The sequence below is a fragment of the Watersipora subatra genome, chromosome 6, assembly GCF_963576615.1.
Source record: "Watersipora subatra chromosome 6, tzWatSuba1.1, whole genome shotgun sequence".
In the NCBI taxonomy this organism is placed as follows: Eukaryota; Metazoa; Bryozoa; class Gymnolaemata; order Cheilostomatida; family Watersiporidae; genus Watersipora; species Watersipora subatra.
In genome coordinates, this window is record NC_088713.1 from 56,507,067 (window position 1) to 56,525,149 (window position 18,083).

Consider the following 18,083-nt stretch of genomic DNA (forward strand, 5'->3'; position numbering starts at 1 on the left):
TATCTGTGCCAGTTTGAGAGTTGCCTGCACTTGGTCACCTGGACTCATTAGCCTCAACTATCTGGCAAGTTGTTGTTGCTCTTTAGGCATGCATATTTTCATTCTGTTAGACTATGTTGAGTTATATGATAACATGGAAATATATACCTTATTATATTCTATGCATTGAGTGTTTTTGGGTTTCTCAATACATCGGAAGTATCTGTATGCTATATGTGTTTCAATTGTGAATGTCTCACAATTAAAAAGAGTTTGTGAAAGATTTTACAATAACGCAGGTGCAAAAATGTTACAGATTTTACTATAGTAAAGTATGTGTCTGTCTGTATGTCTGAGGTCAGGGTTGAAGGTCAGAGTTAGAGGACAGGGTAAATGATTGCTTTTCACGAGTCTCGATCTCGTAGCATTCAGTTTGTTACATCGACACTAGCACCTGCGCTAATCGAGAACTTCTTTAGCAGTTCAGATTAATTGTGCAGATTTTGTATTTTCTGCATTTTATGGCAGAAAAAGTATGTGGGAATGGCGTTTGAAAATTGACGATTTATTGATACTGGACAGTGGACTTTTAGAGTTATAAGTTTGGATGAAATACAAAATAAAAATTATTAAATATGAAATATATTAGTAATTTAAACCATGAGTTGATTTTGTGATTAAAAAGTGCATTTTATAAAGGAAGTTTTATTTTACTTACCTTTCGTCAGATATTTGTATTTTATTATTACATTTACAGGTACTAGTAACTATTGATTTATGATGTTAGGTTAATAAACCTAGCTTGAGATCTTGGTCGGTGTTTATGACTTGCAGGCTACTATGTATATCAAGAGTGTTCCATGCAGGTTAAACAGTTTTCACTGAATTCATGTACTGATCATCACCTAATCGGTATAGTAGTTGTGTTGTTTACTAACCACAAAAGTCAATATGGGGAGGATAACTCCTAGTTATTGGTTATCAGTTACCCTGCGCTAATTTGAATAAATTTACACTTATACAGTATCAATAGCATTATAATTTGACTTTTTTATTAGTTAAAACCGGGTTGAAAAATATTAATATATTATTAAAAATGTCTTCAAAAGTACATATAGGGGTGAGATTACTAGGCAGGTTTTCCCCTATCGTGAGGGTGCAGGTTCTTATTAACTGTGATGAATGAGGGAACCCTGTGATTAATACGACAATCATGATCTCGTTTTAGCTGTACTCATACTGTGTTGTTGGGCAGCCATTGCACATCCGCTTTAGGTTTTTGGTGAAAATAACTCGTAGTAAACGCAGCAGTAAATTTTACAACCTCCTAAGTAGAAGAGCTTGTATATGAGGAGTATGTTTGTATCACAATATCTGTAAAGACTTTGTATAAGCATGAGAACTGAGCATTAACAAAGTAGCTAGCCAATTATATCCATGCTTGCAGAAGCTGGGCCAATCACCATTGAGATTTGCCCGAGCAGTCTCTCATCAATAGACAAGGTGATTGAAGCTCTCGTACTTGTTATTGGAGATCATTTTCCGAGATATGCTGAGTTTCCTACCTCTTTCTCAAACCAGCCACAAGGTGAGCAGATGTTTACCGATTGTTACTCATTTTATTTCATTTCTTGTATCACCCATCAGTTCAATAATATAACAATTGTAAATCCTATATTTATGGCAGTCTGTGTCTTTTTGACTTCAGTGAAATAATTTTGCAGTAATTGTCCAGGCTAAATTCTTACTAGAATAAAGCAAGATTGCACTTTGTCTCTCACCTCAATGAATGGTTCATGTCTATTTGTCCAGATGTTAGACTATAGTTTACAGTAAAACAGACCCAGTATTTGATATACTGGGTCTGTTAAATATGGTTAACTAAAACAAACTTTACACATCCATACAATCTCACAAACTGGCGTATGATTGCCCAACACTTGGGGCTGTTCTTGTTGCTCGATATGCCATCTCATACCATGCCGTCTCATACCATGCCGTCTCATACCATGCCGTCTCATACCATGCCATTTCATACCATGACATTACATACCATGACATTTCATACCATGACATTTCATACCAAGACATTTCATACCATGACATCTCATACCATGCCGTCTCATACCATGCCGTCTCTTACCATGCCGTCTCATACCATGCCATCTCATACCATGCCGTCTCATACCATGCCGTCTCATACCATGCCGTCTCATACCATGCCATCTCATACCATGCCGTCTCGTACCATGCCGTCTCATATCATGCCATCTCATATCATGCCGTCTCATACCATGACACTTCATACCATGACACTTTATACCATGACATTTCATACCATGACATTCCATACCATGACATTTCATACCATGACATTTCATACCATGACATTTCTTACCATGACATCTTGTACCATGACATCTTATACCATTCCATATTATACAATGCCATCTCATACCATGCCATCTCATACCATGCCATCTCATACCATGCCATCTCATAACATGCCGTCTCATACCATGCCGTCTCATACCATGCCGTCTCATACCATGCCATCTCATACCATGCCGTCTCATACCATGCCGTCTCATACCATGCCGTCTCATACCATGCCATCTCATACCATGCCATCTCATACCATGCCATTTCATACCATGACATTTCATACCATGACATTTCATACCATGACATTTCATACCATGACATTTCATACCATGACATTTCATACCATGACATTTCATACCATGACATCTTGTACCATGACATCTTGTACCATTCCATATTATACCATGCCATCTCATACCATGCCATCTCATACCATGCCGTCTCATACCATGCCGTCTCATACCATGCCGTCTCATACCATGCCGTCTCATACCATGCCGTCTCATACCATGCCGTCTCATACCATGCCGTCTCATACCATGCCGTCTCATACCATGCCGTCTCATTTTATGCCGTCTCATATCATGCCGTCTCATATCATGCCGTCTCATACCATGACACTTTATACCATGACATTTCATACCATGACATTTCATACCAAGACATTTCATACCAAGACATTTCATACCATGCCATCTTATACCATGCCATATCCTACCATGCCATCTCCTACCATGCCATCTCCTACTATGCCATCTCCTACCATGCCATCTCCTACCATGCCATCTCCTACCATGCCATCTCCTATCATGCCATCTCCTACCATGCCATCTCCTACCATGCCATCTCCTACTATACCATCTCCTACCATACCATCTCTTTCCATTTCATCCCGTTTCATACCATACCATCTCTTACCGTTTCATACCATCTTATACCATACCATCTTATGTCATGCCATCTCATTACATATTATACCGTACCATACCATCTCATACCACTCCATCTCATACTGTGTATGATTCCATATAAAAAATTTAAATTTAAAATGTTCGTTTTATGTATGTATTTCTAGCTTCAAATTTAGTACAGTGCATGAAAGCTCAGGTTCTCTATCTCGATTTATCTTCAGAGGCAGGGATTTTAGCTTGTTTAATTAATCACTTGTCTAATATTGCCTATCAACTGCTTTTGCACTGATCTACAGGAGAAGATGATTTAGTGGATTTCCTTAAAGCAGGTTGGAAGGAAGATTGGGAAGAAACAGAGAAACAGTCAACATAATTGAAACAGGTTTATAGTTTTATCTTCTGCTTGTTTCCTCACTTTTATCATATACTGAACATGACATGGGGTGTTTCTAGGCTGCTCTTATTGTCAAAATATTGCATGTCTTCGATTTTAAAGTCGCAAAATGTAATTTGGCTGCTGATTGATTTCTCATTGTCAGCTAAACTGGTCTGGAATAAGTTATGAACAGTTTCAATTGACACATGTGACCTTCACATAGTTGACACAAGTAAGAATATCTATGTCTATAGTTAAACAGCTGTTTGTGGAAAGTGTTTTATCATCATTTTTTAAAAAAATGCAAAAGGATGTGCTCACACCGAAAATTAATTAAATTGATTTGCTGTTAGGGTTTTTACAAAATAAACTTTTCCATGCAATCATAAACACATCAGCTTCTGTGGCAGGTAGATCAACATGTTTGTCCAGACAGCCTAGCCAATGTATTTGTCACACACACTATGCCTTTCACTGACATACATAAACATATCTCGGTAAGCACATTGATAATGTTTTAAATCCTGAACTGTAATAACTAACCTTCACAGCTGATATATTCAACAGAACAATTCAATGAGTAAATGTCTTGATGAGGTCAAGACAGTCAAGAGGTCCCTTTAAATGAAGATCATTTTTATACATTATGTCAGTCCACAGTATGTGTGTGGACCTACCTATACAGTGGTCACCCTTCATCATGCCTCTTAAACGCCCTTGACCCTCAAAATGATCTAACATAAAAACAATAAAAAATGAAATTGCTGGGGTTCACAATTCAGAATGATCAGAATCATAATACTTTACATTTTGTGGAACTTTTTACGAGTTTAAAATGAGTTTGTTTGTGCAGGTGGAAAGCCTGAGTTTCTTGGCTGTTATACACCTCAGTCAGTTGTCAGTCCAACCACATAAAACACAGCTCTTTCTGAAGTATGCTGGTGAACACGCTCTGTTAGACTTCTCCAATCAGTGGCTCATCAGTGAGTATTACATGGAATTCTAATCACTGTGTGGATTCTCTTAACTTGTTTGGTCATGTTATGCACGTGTCCTGTCAGTCCCTTGCTCTGTTATGGCATCCACTTGCTTTGCCATTTTATACCATCAATGTGACGGTCATTTCCTGTTCACCTAATTTTCAGATATTTTATGAATCTCATGCTGTTTGATGTTATTGTAATTATTTGTGTGTGCTATAACTTTATAACTCTGCAGCTATAACTCTGTGAGTTAACTGTGGAGGATGAGTAAAATAGTTATAAAAAGACTGTTTCTGAAAATGCTTATGGAAACCTTTTTAAGTACAATCTGAAGGATATCTGGAGCTTATTAAAACATTCAGAACACAAATTAACACATACTGAGCTTAAATTGAATTTTAGTATTTCATATTATCTCAAGTTTTCTTTACACCATATTTCAGCCGATTTTCATCTACCTGCGCGACCTACTTGTTAGATGCCACTTGCTTAGCTTGTCATGTCACCGCAGCTGAGAGATGCATTCAGGTTATTATCAGTGAATACCTGCTTTTCCTGCCATGATTCCTAGACATTCACACCAGGCGATGCATATGCTCCCTCCTTAACCACTCAGTCCATCAGGTAAGCTGCTACTTATATTACAATACAGGTTCTTACAACATGATGATCTGTTTCATAACATTTACGTTACTGGAACATATTATTATGTTGTACCAGTTGTACTGCATTTATAATGCATACTGTCCAGTAGTACTGCGTTATTGTGGCATGCTTACCGTGGTTTTTGCACTGCTAATGCAACTACATAGACATCCAAGCACAGATTTACTGGGACTACAATCCATTTAACATATGGACAGCAGTCAGTACATATTTATCTGATATTGTGATTTTTATAAAGGTCAGTCATAATTTTTTTATAAATTTCTGTGTAATTCTTATAACTGCAACACATAATCTACCTTTTTAATTCAGCACCTACATGTACCTTTGTAATTAATTAGGTCATCTTAGTATCCAGATATACTAACATGGCTGATGTATGTTAGAAGTCAGTGTGTTTAATTCTGTCTCTGACTACATATTTGTTTTGATGGTAATAAGTTCTCATCAGGTAAATAAGTATACAGACTCAGTGTGACTAAAACATCTTCCATCTCAAAATACAGATCCATCCCTCAACCTGTACAGATGCTCTTAGACTTGTTTTTGTTTTTGCCAGTAAAGCCTGTAACACTACTCTTGTTGGCCCCACAACAAGTATACTTGAGCTATGGCTCTCGTATCAAGGATCTCTCCACCCTGCCTAGATCACTTAAGCTATAGGCACCTCACACTAATCACTGACTCGCAGTCTACAGTCATCCCAACTTCTTTGAACTCTTCTGTTTCTTCTCTTGCAGCTTCAAAGTGTATGTTTCAACTTCTTTTTCTAACTCCTCATCAGACCTACTATGTTCATCCTAGTACCTCCTTTCTTTCTTTCCGGTGAGACTTTTACTCCTTCTCTTTGTTGTATTTCTGCCTTGCCTTTTTCCTATGTCAGCCTACCTCTCTCTTGTTTATGAGCAACCATAGATAATATTCCTCTCTTCTCAGGTAACAGACTGATTTAGGATGGGTTATTATCCTCTAAGGATATTTTATATAACGGGAGTTGTGACACTCTACTTAAAAAGGTAAGAAAACTTTTCTCACTAATAGACAACCCTAGTATTAGACATCATCTTCTCTACTAACCTTTGCCGCTAGCATTGTCTTATCAAACGCTTCTAATCTCAACCTAGTATTTTTATTTTATACAATGTTATCTCATTGCCTGTCCACAGGCTTTATGATAGTCCACAGATATGTTTCATATGTCTGTTGACTATATGACCCACAGACAATGTGTTACATGCCTGGTCTAGCATATGCTAAAACTAAAAGATGAATTGTTATCCATTCAGTGACTCACCTTTGTCTCACAAACAGTAAAACCATTACATTTCTCTAGATAAATGAGCTACTCCAAGGAGATCACATCGGATGTGTGCACTTATTGCTACTACTTACATGTACCATTTAATGACTCTATAAGGCACATGTACCATTTAATGACTTTTATAAGGAGCATGTACCATGCAGCTGTCAAATCGCTTTTAAAGAAGATGTGATACAGAGATGTTTGAGATTTTATACACTTGATATTACATTTAATAACTTTTCCATATTTAGATTTGTGTTAAAAATAGGATGGGAACCATTATAAAAATCACAATTGCGCATTGATAAGTACTCACTGATGCCCATATGTGAAGTGCATTGCAATTGCAGTATACTTTATGTACTTTATGTATTGATATATATGTAGTTGCATTAGCAGTGTATTAGCAGTAGTAAGCGTGTCACAAACATGCATTATGCAGTAACAATGCGTAATGCATGTTTGCAATTACATGTACTCAGTTATGCATAATTCTGTACTTTTACTACTAAGAAGTAGACAGTATACATGCAGTACAATTATTCATTAATACGTAGTAAACAGTATTAGTGCAGTATTGGTAGGGATACAGTGCAGTATTGGTAGGCATACAGTGCAGTATTGGTAGGCATACAGTGCAGTATTGGTAGGCATACCGTGCAGTATTGGTAGGCATACAGTGCAGTATTGGTAGGGATACAGTGCAGTATTGGTAGGCATACAGTGCAGTATCGGTAGGTATACAGTGTGGTATTGGTAGGCATGCAGGGCGGTATTAGTAGGCATACGTGCAGTATTGGTAGGCCTATAGTGCAGTATTGGTAGGTTTACAGGGCAGTAATGGTAGGCGTACAGTGCAGTATCGGCAGGCCTACAGTGCAGTATTGGTAGGTTTACAGTGCAGTATTGGTTGGCATACAATGCAGTATCGGTAGGCCCACAGAGCAGTTTTGGTAGGGATACAGTGTAGTATTGGTAGGCCTACAGTGCAGTATTAGTAGGCCTCCAGTGCAGTATTGGTAGGCATACAGTGCAGAATTGGTAGGCATACAGTGCAGTATCGGCAGGCCTACAGTGCAGTATTGTTAGGTTTACAGTGCAGTATTGGTAGGCATACAATGCAGTATCGGTAGGCCCACAGAGCAGTTTTGGTAGGGATACAGTGTAGTATTGGTAGGCCTACAGTGCAGTATTAGTAGGCCTCCAGTGCAGTATTGATAGGCTTACACTGGCTAACATGATAACAATGTCTGACAGCCTATTTTAAACTATATGTATATATGTAGTGAGTTTTAGAGTTAGCATGTGATTCCATATGCTTGTAATGATATGGGAGTTAGCATGTGAGTTCATATGCTTATAATGATATGGGAGTTAGCATGTGAGTCCATATGCTTGTAATGATATTGGAGTTAGCATGTGTGCACATATGCTTGTAATGGTATGGGAGTTAGCATGTGCGTCCATATGCTTGTAATGATATGAGAGTTAGTATGTGATTCCATATGCTTGTAATGATATAGGAGTTAGCATGTGAGTTCATATGCTTGTAATGATATGGGAGTTAGCATGTGAGTCCATATGTTTGTAATGATATGGGAGTTAGCATGTGAGTCCATATGCTTGTAATGATATGGGAGTTAGCATGTGAGTCCATATGCTTGTAATGATATGGGAGTTAGCATGTGAGTCCATATGATTGTAATGATATGGGAGCTAGCATGTGAGTCCATATGCTTGTAATGATATGGGAGTTAACATGTGAGTCCATATGATTGTAATGATATTGGAGTTAGCATGTGAGTCCATATGCCTGTAATGATATGGGAGATAGCATGTGAGTCCATATGCTTGTAATGATATTGGAGTTAGCATGTGAGACCATATTCTTGTAATGATATGGGAGTTAGCATGTGAGTCCATATGCTTGTAATGATATGGGAGTTAGCATGTGAGTCCATATGCTTGTAATGATATGGGAGTTAACATGTGAGCCCATGTGCTTGTAATGATATGGGAGTTAGCATGTGAGTCCATATGCTTGTAATGATATGGGAGTTAGTATGTGATTCCATATGCTTGTAATGATATGGGAGTTAGCATGTGAGTTCATATGCTTGTAATGATATGGGAGTTAGCATGTGAGTCCATATGCTTGTAATGATATGGGAGTTAGCATGTGAGTCCATATTTTTGTAATGATATTGGAGTTAGCATGTGAGTTGATATGTTTGTACTGATATGGGAGTTAGCATGTGAGTCCATATGCTTGTAATGATATGGGAGTTAGCATGTGAGTCCATATGCTTGTAATGATATGGGAGTTAGCATGTCAGATCATATGCTTATAATGATTTGGGAGTTAGCATGTGAGTCCATATGCTTGTAATGATATGGGAGTTAGCATGTGAGTCCATATGCTTGTAATGATGTGGGAGTTAGCATGTTAGTCCATATGCTTGTAATGATACTGGAGTTAGCATGTGAGTCCATATGCTTGTAATGATATGGGAGTTAGCATGTGAGTCTGTATGCTTGTAATGATATTGGAGTTAGTATGTGAGTTCATATGCTTATAATGATTTGGGAGTTAGCATGTGAGTCTACACGCTTGTAATGATATGGGAATTAGCATGTGAGTCCATATGCTTGTAATGATATGGGAGTTAGCATGTTAGTCCATATGCTTGTAATGATATTGGAGTTAGCATGTGAGTCTGTATGCTTGTAATGATATTGGAGTTAGTATGTGACTCCATATGCTCGTAATGATATGGGAGTTAGCATGTGAGTCTATTTGCTTGTAATGATATTGGAGTTAGTATGTGAGTCCATATGCTTGTAATAATATGGGAGTTAGCATGTGAGTCCATATGTTTGTAATGATATGGGAGTTAGCATGTGAGTCCATATGCTTGTGATGATATGGGAGTTAGCATGTGAGTCCATATGCTTGTAATGATATGGGAGTTAGCATGTGAGTCCAAATGATTGTAATGATATGGGAGTTAGCATGTGAGTCCATATGCTTGTATTGATATGGCAGTTGGTATGTGAGTCTATATGCTTGTAATGATATTGGAGTTAGGATGTGAGTCCATATGCTTGTAATAATATGGGAGTTAGTATGTGATTCCATATGCTTGTAATGATATGGGAGGTAGCATGTGAGTTCATCTGCTTGTAATGACATGGGAGTTAGCATGTGAGTCCATATGTTTGTAATGATATGGGAGTTAGCATGTGAGTCCATATGTTTGTAATGATATTGGAGTTAGCATGTGAGTCCATATGCTTGTAATGATATGGGAGTTAGCATGTGAGTCCATATGCTTGTAATGATATGGGAGTTAGCATGTGAGTCCATATGCATGTAATGATATGGGAGTTAGCATGTGAGTCTATATGCTTGTAATGATATGGGAGTTAGTATGTGAGTCTATGCTTGTAATGATATGGGAGTTGGCGTGTGAGTCCATTTGCTTGTAATTTTATGGGAGTTAGTATGTGAGTCCATTTGCTTGTAATAATATGGGAGTTTGCATGTGCTCCATATGTTTGTAATGATATGGGAGTTAGCATGTGAGTCCATATGCTTGTAATGATATGGGAGTTAGCATGTGAGTCCATATGCTTGTAATGATATTGGAGTTAGCATCTGAGTCCATATGCTTTAAATGATATTGGAGTTAGCGTGTGAGTTCATATGCTTGTAATGATCTGGGAGTTAGCATGTGAGTCCATATGCTTGTAATGATATGGGAGTTAGCATGTGAGTCCATATGCTTGTAATGATATGGGAGTTAGAATGTCAGTCCATATGCTTGTAATGATATGGGAGTTAGCATGTGAGTCCATATGCTTTTAATGATATGGGAGTTAGTATGTGAGCTTTTATGCTTGTAATGGTATTGGTGTTAGCATGTGAGTCCCTATACTTGTAATGATATGGGAGTTAGTATGTGAGTCTATATGCTTGTAATGATATTGGAGTTAGGATGTGAGTCCATATGCTTGTAATTATATGGGAGTTAGCGTGTGAGTCCATTTGCTTGTAATCATATTGGAGTTAGTATGTGAGTCCATATGCTTGTAATAATATGGGAGTTAGCATGTGAGTCCATATGTTTGTAATGGTATGGGAGTTAGCATGTGAGTCCATATGCTTGTAATGATATGGGAGTCAGCATGTGAGTCCATATGCTTGTAATGATATGGGAGTTAGTATATGAGTACTAACTCCCATACTTGTTTATGCTTATAATGATATTGGAGTTAGCATGTGAGTCCATATGCCTGTAATAATATCGGAGTTAGCATGTGAGTCCATATGCTTGTAATGATATGGGAGTTAGAATGTGAGTCCATATGCTTGTAATGATATGGGAGTTAGCATGTGAGTCCATATGCTTGTAATGATATGGGAGTTAGCATGTGAGTCTGTATGCTTGTAATGATATTGGAGTTAGTATGTGAGTTCATATGCTTATAATGATTTGGGAGTTAGCATGTGAGTCTACACGCTTGTAATGATATGGGAATTAGCATGTGAGTCCATATGCTTGTAATGATATGGGAGTTAGCATGTTAGTCCATATGCTTGTAATGATATTGGAGTTAGCATGTGAGTCTGTATGCTTGTAATGATATTGGAGTTAGTATGTGACTCCATATGCTTGTAATGATATGGGAGTTAACATGTGAGTCTATTTGCTTGTAATGATATTGGAGTTAGTATGTGAGTCCATATGCTTGTAATAATATGGGAGTTAGCATGTGAGTCCATATGTTTGTAATGATATGGGAGTTAGCATGTGAGTCCATATGCTTGTGATGATATGGGAGTTAGCATGTGAGTCCATATGCTTGTAATGATATGGGAGTTAGCATGTGAGTCCAAATGATTGTAATGATATGGGAGTTAGCATGTGAGTCCATATGCTTGTATTGATATGGCAGTTGGTATGTGAGTCTATATGCTTGTAATGATATTGGAGTTAGGATGTGAGTCCATATGCTTGTAATAATATGGGAGTTAGTATGTGATTCCATATGCTTGTAATGATATGGGAGGTAGCATGTGAGTTCATCTGCTTGTAATGACATGGGAGTTAGCATGTGAGTCCATATGTTTGTAATGATATGGGAGTTAGCATGTGAGTCCATATGTTTGTAATGATATTGGAGTTAGCATGTGAGTCCATATGCTTGTAATGATATGGGAGTTAGCATGTGAGTCCATATGCTTGTAATGATATGGGAGTTAGCATGTGAGTCCATATGCATGTAATGATATGGGAGTTAGCATGTGAGTCTATATGCTTGTAATGATATGGGAGTTAGTATGTGAGTCTATGCTTGTAATGATATGGGAGTTGGCGTGTGAGTCCATTTGCTTGTAATTTTATGGGAGTTAGTATGTGATTCCATATGCTTGTAATAATATGGGAGTTAGCATGTGAGTTCATATGCTTGTAATGATATGGGAGTTAGCATGTGAGTCCATATGCTTGTAATGATATGGGAGTTAGCATGTGAGTCCATATTTTTGTAATGATATTGGAGTTAGCATGTGAGTTGATATGTTTGTACTGATATGGGAGTTAGCATGTGAGTCCATATGCTTGTAATGATATGGGAGTTAGCATGTGAGTCCATATGCTTGTAATGATATGGGAGTTAGCATGTCAGATCATATGCTTATAATGATTTGGGAGTTAGCATGTGAGTCCATATGCTTGTAATGATATGGGAGTTAGCATGTGAGTCCATATGCTTGTAATGATGTGGGAGTTAGCATGTTAGTCCATATGCTTGTAATGATACTGGAGTTAGCATGTGAGTCCATATGCTTGTAATGATATGGGAGTTAGCATGTGAGTCTGTATGCTTGTAATGATATTGGAGTTAGTATGTGAGTTCATATGCTTATAATGATTTGGGAGTTAGCATGTGAGTCTACACGCTTGTAATGATATGGGAATTAGCATGTGAGTCCATATGCTTGTAATGATATGGGAGTTAGCATGTTAGTCCATATGCTTGTAATGGTATTGGAGTTAGCATGTGAGTCTGTATGCTTGTAATGATATTGGAGTTAGTATGTGACTCCATATGCTCGTAATGATATGGGAGTTAGCATGTGAGTCTATTTGCTTGTAATGATATTGGAGTTAGTATGTGAGTCCATATGCTTGTAATAATATGGGAGTTAGCATGTGAGTCCATATGTTTGTAATGATATGGGAGTTAGCATGTGAGTCCATATGCTTGTGATGATATGGGAGTTAGCATGTGAGTCCATATGCTTGTAATGATATGGGAGTTAGCATGTGAGTCCAAATGATTGTAATGATATGGGAGTTAGCATGTGAGTCCATATGCTTGTATTGATATGGCAGTTGGTATGTGAGTCTATATGCTTGTAATGATATTGGAGTTAGGATGTGAGTCCATATGCTTGTAATAATATGGGAGTTAGTATGTGATTCCATATGCTTGTAATGATATGGGAGGTAGCATGTGAGTTCATCTGCTTGTAATGACATGGGAGTTAGCATGTGAGTCCATATGTTTGTAATGATATGGGAGTTAGCATGTGAGTCCATATGTTTGTAATGATATTGGAGTTAGCATGTGAGTCCATATGCTTGTAATGATATGGGAGTTAGCATGTGAGTCCATATGCTTGTAATGATATGGGAGTTAGCATGTGAGTCCATATGCATGTAATGATATGGGAGTTAGCATGTGAGTCTATATGCTTGTAATGATATGGGAGTTAGTATGTGAGTCTATGCTTGTAATGATATGGGAGTTGGCGTGTGAGTCCATTTGCTTGTAATTTTATGGGAGTTAGTATGTGAGTCCATTTGCTTGTAATAATATGGGAGTTTGCATGTGCTCCATATGTTTGTAATGATATGGGAGTTAGCATGTGAGTCCATATGCTTGTAATGATATGGGAGTTAGCATGTGAGTCCATATGCTTGTAATGATATTGGAGTTAGCATCTGAGTCCATATGCTTTAAATGATATTGGAGTTAGCGTGTGAGTTCATATGCTTGTAATGATCTGGGAGTTAGCATGTGAGTCCATATGCTTGTAATGATATGGGAGTTAGCATGTGAGTCCATATGCTTGTAATGATATGGGAGTTAGAATGTCAGTCCATATGCTTGTAATGATATGGGAGTTAGCATGTGAGTCCATATGCTTTTAATGATATGGGAGTTAGTATGTGAGCTTTTATGCTTGTAATGGTATTGGTGTTAGCATGTGAGTCCCTATACTTGTAATGATATGGGAGTTAGTATGTGAGTCTATATGCTTGTAATGATATTGGAGTTAGGATGTGAGTCCATATGCTTGTAATTATATGGGAGTTAGCGTGTGAGTCCATTTGCTTGTAATCATATTGGAGTTGGTATGTGAGTCCATATGCTTGTAATAATATGGGAGTTAGCATGTGAGTCCATATGTTTGTAATGGTATGGGAGTTAGCATGTGAGTCCATATGCTTGTAATGATATGGGAGTCAGCATGTGAGTCCATATGCTTGTAATGATATGGGAGTTAGTATATGAGTACTAACTCCCATACTTGTTTATGCTTATAATGATATTGGAGTTAGCATGTGAGTCCATATGCCTGTAATAATATCGGAGTTAGCATGTGAGTCCATATGCTTGTAATGATATGGGAGTTAGAATGTGAGTCCATATGCTTGTAATGATATGGGAGTTAGCATGTGAGTCCATATGCTTGTAATGATATGGGAGTTAGCATGTGAGTCTGTATGCTTGTAATGATATTGGAGTTAGTATGTGAGTTCATATGCTTATAATGATTTGGGAGTTAGCATGTGAGTCTACACGCTTGTAATGATATGGGAATTAGCATGTGAGTCCATATGCTTGTAATGATATGGGAGTTAGCATGTTAGTCCATATGCTTGTAATGATATTGGAGTTAGCATGTGAGTCTGTATGCTTGTAATGATATTGGAGTTAGTATGTGACTCCATATGCTTGTAATGATATGGGAGTTAACATGTGAGTCTATTTGCTTGTAATGATATTGGAGTTAGTATGTGAGTCCATATGCTTGTAATAATATGGGAGTTAGCATGTGAGTCCATATGTTTGTAATGATATGGGAGTTAGCATGTGAGTCCATATGCTTGTGATGATATGGGAGTTAGCATGTGAGTCCATATGCTTGTAATGATATGGGAGTTAGCATGTGAGTCCAAATGATTGTAATGATATGGGAGTTAGCATGTGAGTCCATATGCTTGTATTGATATGGCAGTTGGTATGTGAGTCTATATGCTTGTAATGATATTGGAGTTAGGATGTGAGTCCATATGCTTGTAATAATATGGGAGTTAGTATGTGATTCCATATGCTTGTAATGATATGGGAGGTAGCATGTGAGTTCATCTGCTTGTAATGACATGGGAGTTAGCATGTGAGTCCATATGTTTGTAATGATATGGGAGTTAGCATGTGAGTCCATATGTTTGTAATGATATTGGAGTTAGCATGTGAGTCCATATGCTTGTAATGATATGGGAGTTAGCATGTGAGTCCATTTGCTTGTAATGATATGGGAGTTAGCATGTGAGTCCATATGCATGTAATGATATGGGAGTTAGCATGTGAGTCTATATGCTTGTAATGATATGGGAGTTAGTATGTGAGTCTATGCTTGTAATGATATGGGAGTTGGCGTGTGAGTCCATTTGCTTGTAATTTTATGGGAGTTAGTATGTGAGTCCATTTGCTTGTAATAATATGGGAGTTTGCATGTGCTCCATATGTTTGTAATGATATGGGAGTTAGCATGTGAGTCCATATGCTTGTAATGATATGGGAGTTAGCATGTGAGTCCATATGCTTGTAATGATATTGGAGTTAGCATCTGAGTCCATATGCTTTAAATGATATTGGAGTTAGCGTGTGAGTTCATATGCTTGTAATGATCTGGGAGTTAGCATGTGAGTCCATATGCTTGTAATGATATGGGAGTTAGCATGTGAGTCCATATGCTTGTAATGATATGGGAGTTAGAATGTCAGTCCATATGCTTGTAATGATATGGGAGTTAGCATGTGAGTCCATATGCTTTTAATGATATGGGAGTTAGTATGTGAGCTTTTATGCTTGTAATGGTATTGGTGTTAGCATGTGAGTCCCTATACTTGTAATGATATGGGAGTTAGTATGTGAGTCTATATGCTTGTAATGATATTGGAGTTAGGATGTGAGTCCATATGCTTGTAATTATATGGGAGTTAGCGTGTGAGTCCATTTGCTTGTAATCATATTGGAGTTAGTATGTGAGTCCATATGCTTGTAATAATATGGGAGTTAGCATGTGAGTCCATATGTTTGTAATGGTATGGGAGTCAGCATGTGAGTCCATATGCTTGTAATGATATGGGAGTCAGCATGTGAGTCCATATGCTTGTAATGATATGGGAGTTAGTATGTGAGTTTTTATGCTTGTAATGATATTGGAGTTAGCATGTCAGTCCACATGCTTGTAATGATATGGGAGTTAGAATGTGAGTCCATATGCTTGTAATGATATGGGAGTTAGCATGTGAGTTCCATATGCTTGTAATGAGATATGAGTTAGTATGTGAGTTTTTATGCTTGTAATGATATTGGAGTTAGCATGTCAGTCCACATGCTTGTAATGATATGGGAGTTAGAATGTGAGTCCATATGCTTGTAATGATATGGGAGTTAGCATGTGAGTTCCATATGCTTGTAATGAGATATGAGTTAGTATGTGAGTTTTTATGCTTGTAATGATATTGGAGTTAGCATGTCAGTCCACATGCTTGTAATGATATGGGAGTCAGCATGTGAGTCCATATGCTTGTAATGATATGGGAGTCAGCATGTGAGTCCATATGCTTGTAATGATATGGGAGTTAGTATGTGAGTACTAACTCCCATACTTGTTTATGCTTATAATGATATTGGAGTTAGCATGTGAGTATATATGCTTGTAATGATATTGGAGTTAGCATGTGAGTCCATATGCTTGTAATGATATTGGAGTTAGCATGTGAGTCCATATGCTTGTAATGATATTGGAGTTAGTATGTTAGTTTTTTATGCTTGTAATGATATTGGAGTTAGCATGTGAGTCCATATGCCTGTAATAATATCGGAGTTAGCATGTGAGTCCATATGCTTGTAATGATATGGGAGTTAGAATGTGAGTCCATATGCTTGTAATGATATGGGAGTTAGCATGTGAGTTCCATATGCTTGTAATGAGATATGAGTTAGTATGTGAGTTTTTATGCTTGTAATGATATTGGAGTTAGCATGTCAGTCCACATGCTTGTAATGATATGGGAGTTAGAATGTGAGTCCATATGCTTGTAATGATATGGGAGTTAGCATGTGAGTCCATATGTTTGTTTTGATATTGCATTTAGCATGCGAGTCCATATACTTGTAATGATAGGGAAGTTAGCACATGAGTCCATATGCTTGTAACGATTTGGGAGTTAGTATGTGAGTCCATATGCTTGTAATAATATGGAAGTTAGCATGTGAGTCCATATGCTTGTAATGATATGGGAGTTAGCATGTGAATCCATATGCCTGTAATAATATGGAAGTTAGCACAAGAGTCCATATGCTTGTAGTGATATGGGAGTTAGTATTTGAGTCCATATGCCCTTAATGATGTTGGAGTTAGCATGTGAGTCCATATGCCTGTAATAATATGGAAGTTAGCACATGAGTCCATATGCTTGTAGTGACATGGGAGTTAGCATGTGAGTCCATATCAATATTAATATAAAGTTGTTTAAAAACTGTTACGTTGTAGTTGTCACACTTCTTTAACTACAGGATTAGAATTATAATTACGTAGGCATTTGTTATTTGGTGAGCACAGGTATTGATTTGTAGGTTCGGGTCACTGTAGGGTCTTTGGGAACAATTCCAAACACATTTTTCTGTTATGTTTAGGTTTTTAGTTTGTAGGTGGTTTTGCTGAGGATTGGAACGAAATAATTTGTATATATAGTATTTTTGTGTAGGAAAAATTGATTTGGCACAAGAGAGAATTGGCATATTCGCTTTGCGCTGTAACCCATTAGGCTTGTATGTTGAGGTATGACAGTATATGCCTATGGTTGTTGGTTGTTACACCAGTTCCATTATAAGCATCATAACTGGTATCTTTCTCACTGCTATTATATTGTTGATAGACATGATTGAGGTCACCTGCTCCCACCTGTCAGAAGTCTACCAGGTAATCATATTGGCTGTGATTGAACATCACTCTAGTATTATTCTCTACTTGACTACAAGCTCTGAGGTGAGAGGGTTGAGAGAATTCACTTTGGTAAGTACAACTATTCTTTGGTTTTCCGTTATAATCAAAACAAGAAATAGTATAGACGTTATTATTTATACGGTTCAAATTCAATACAGTAGAAGCT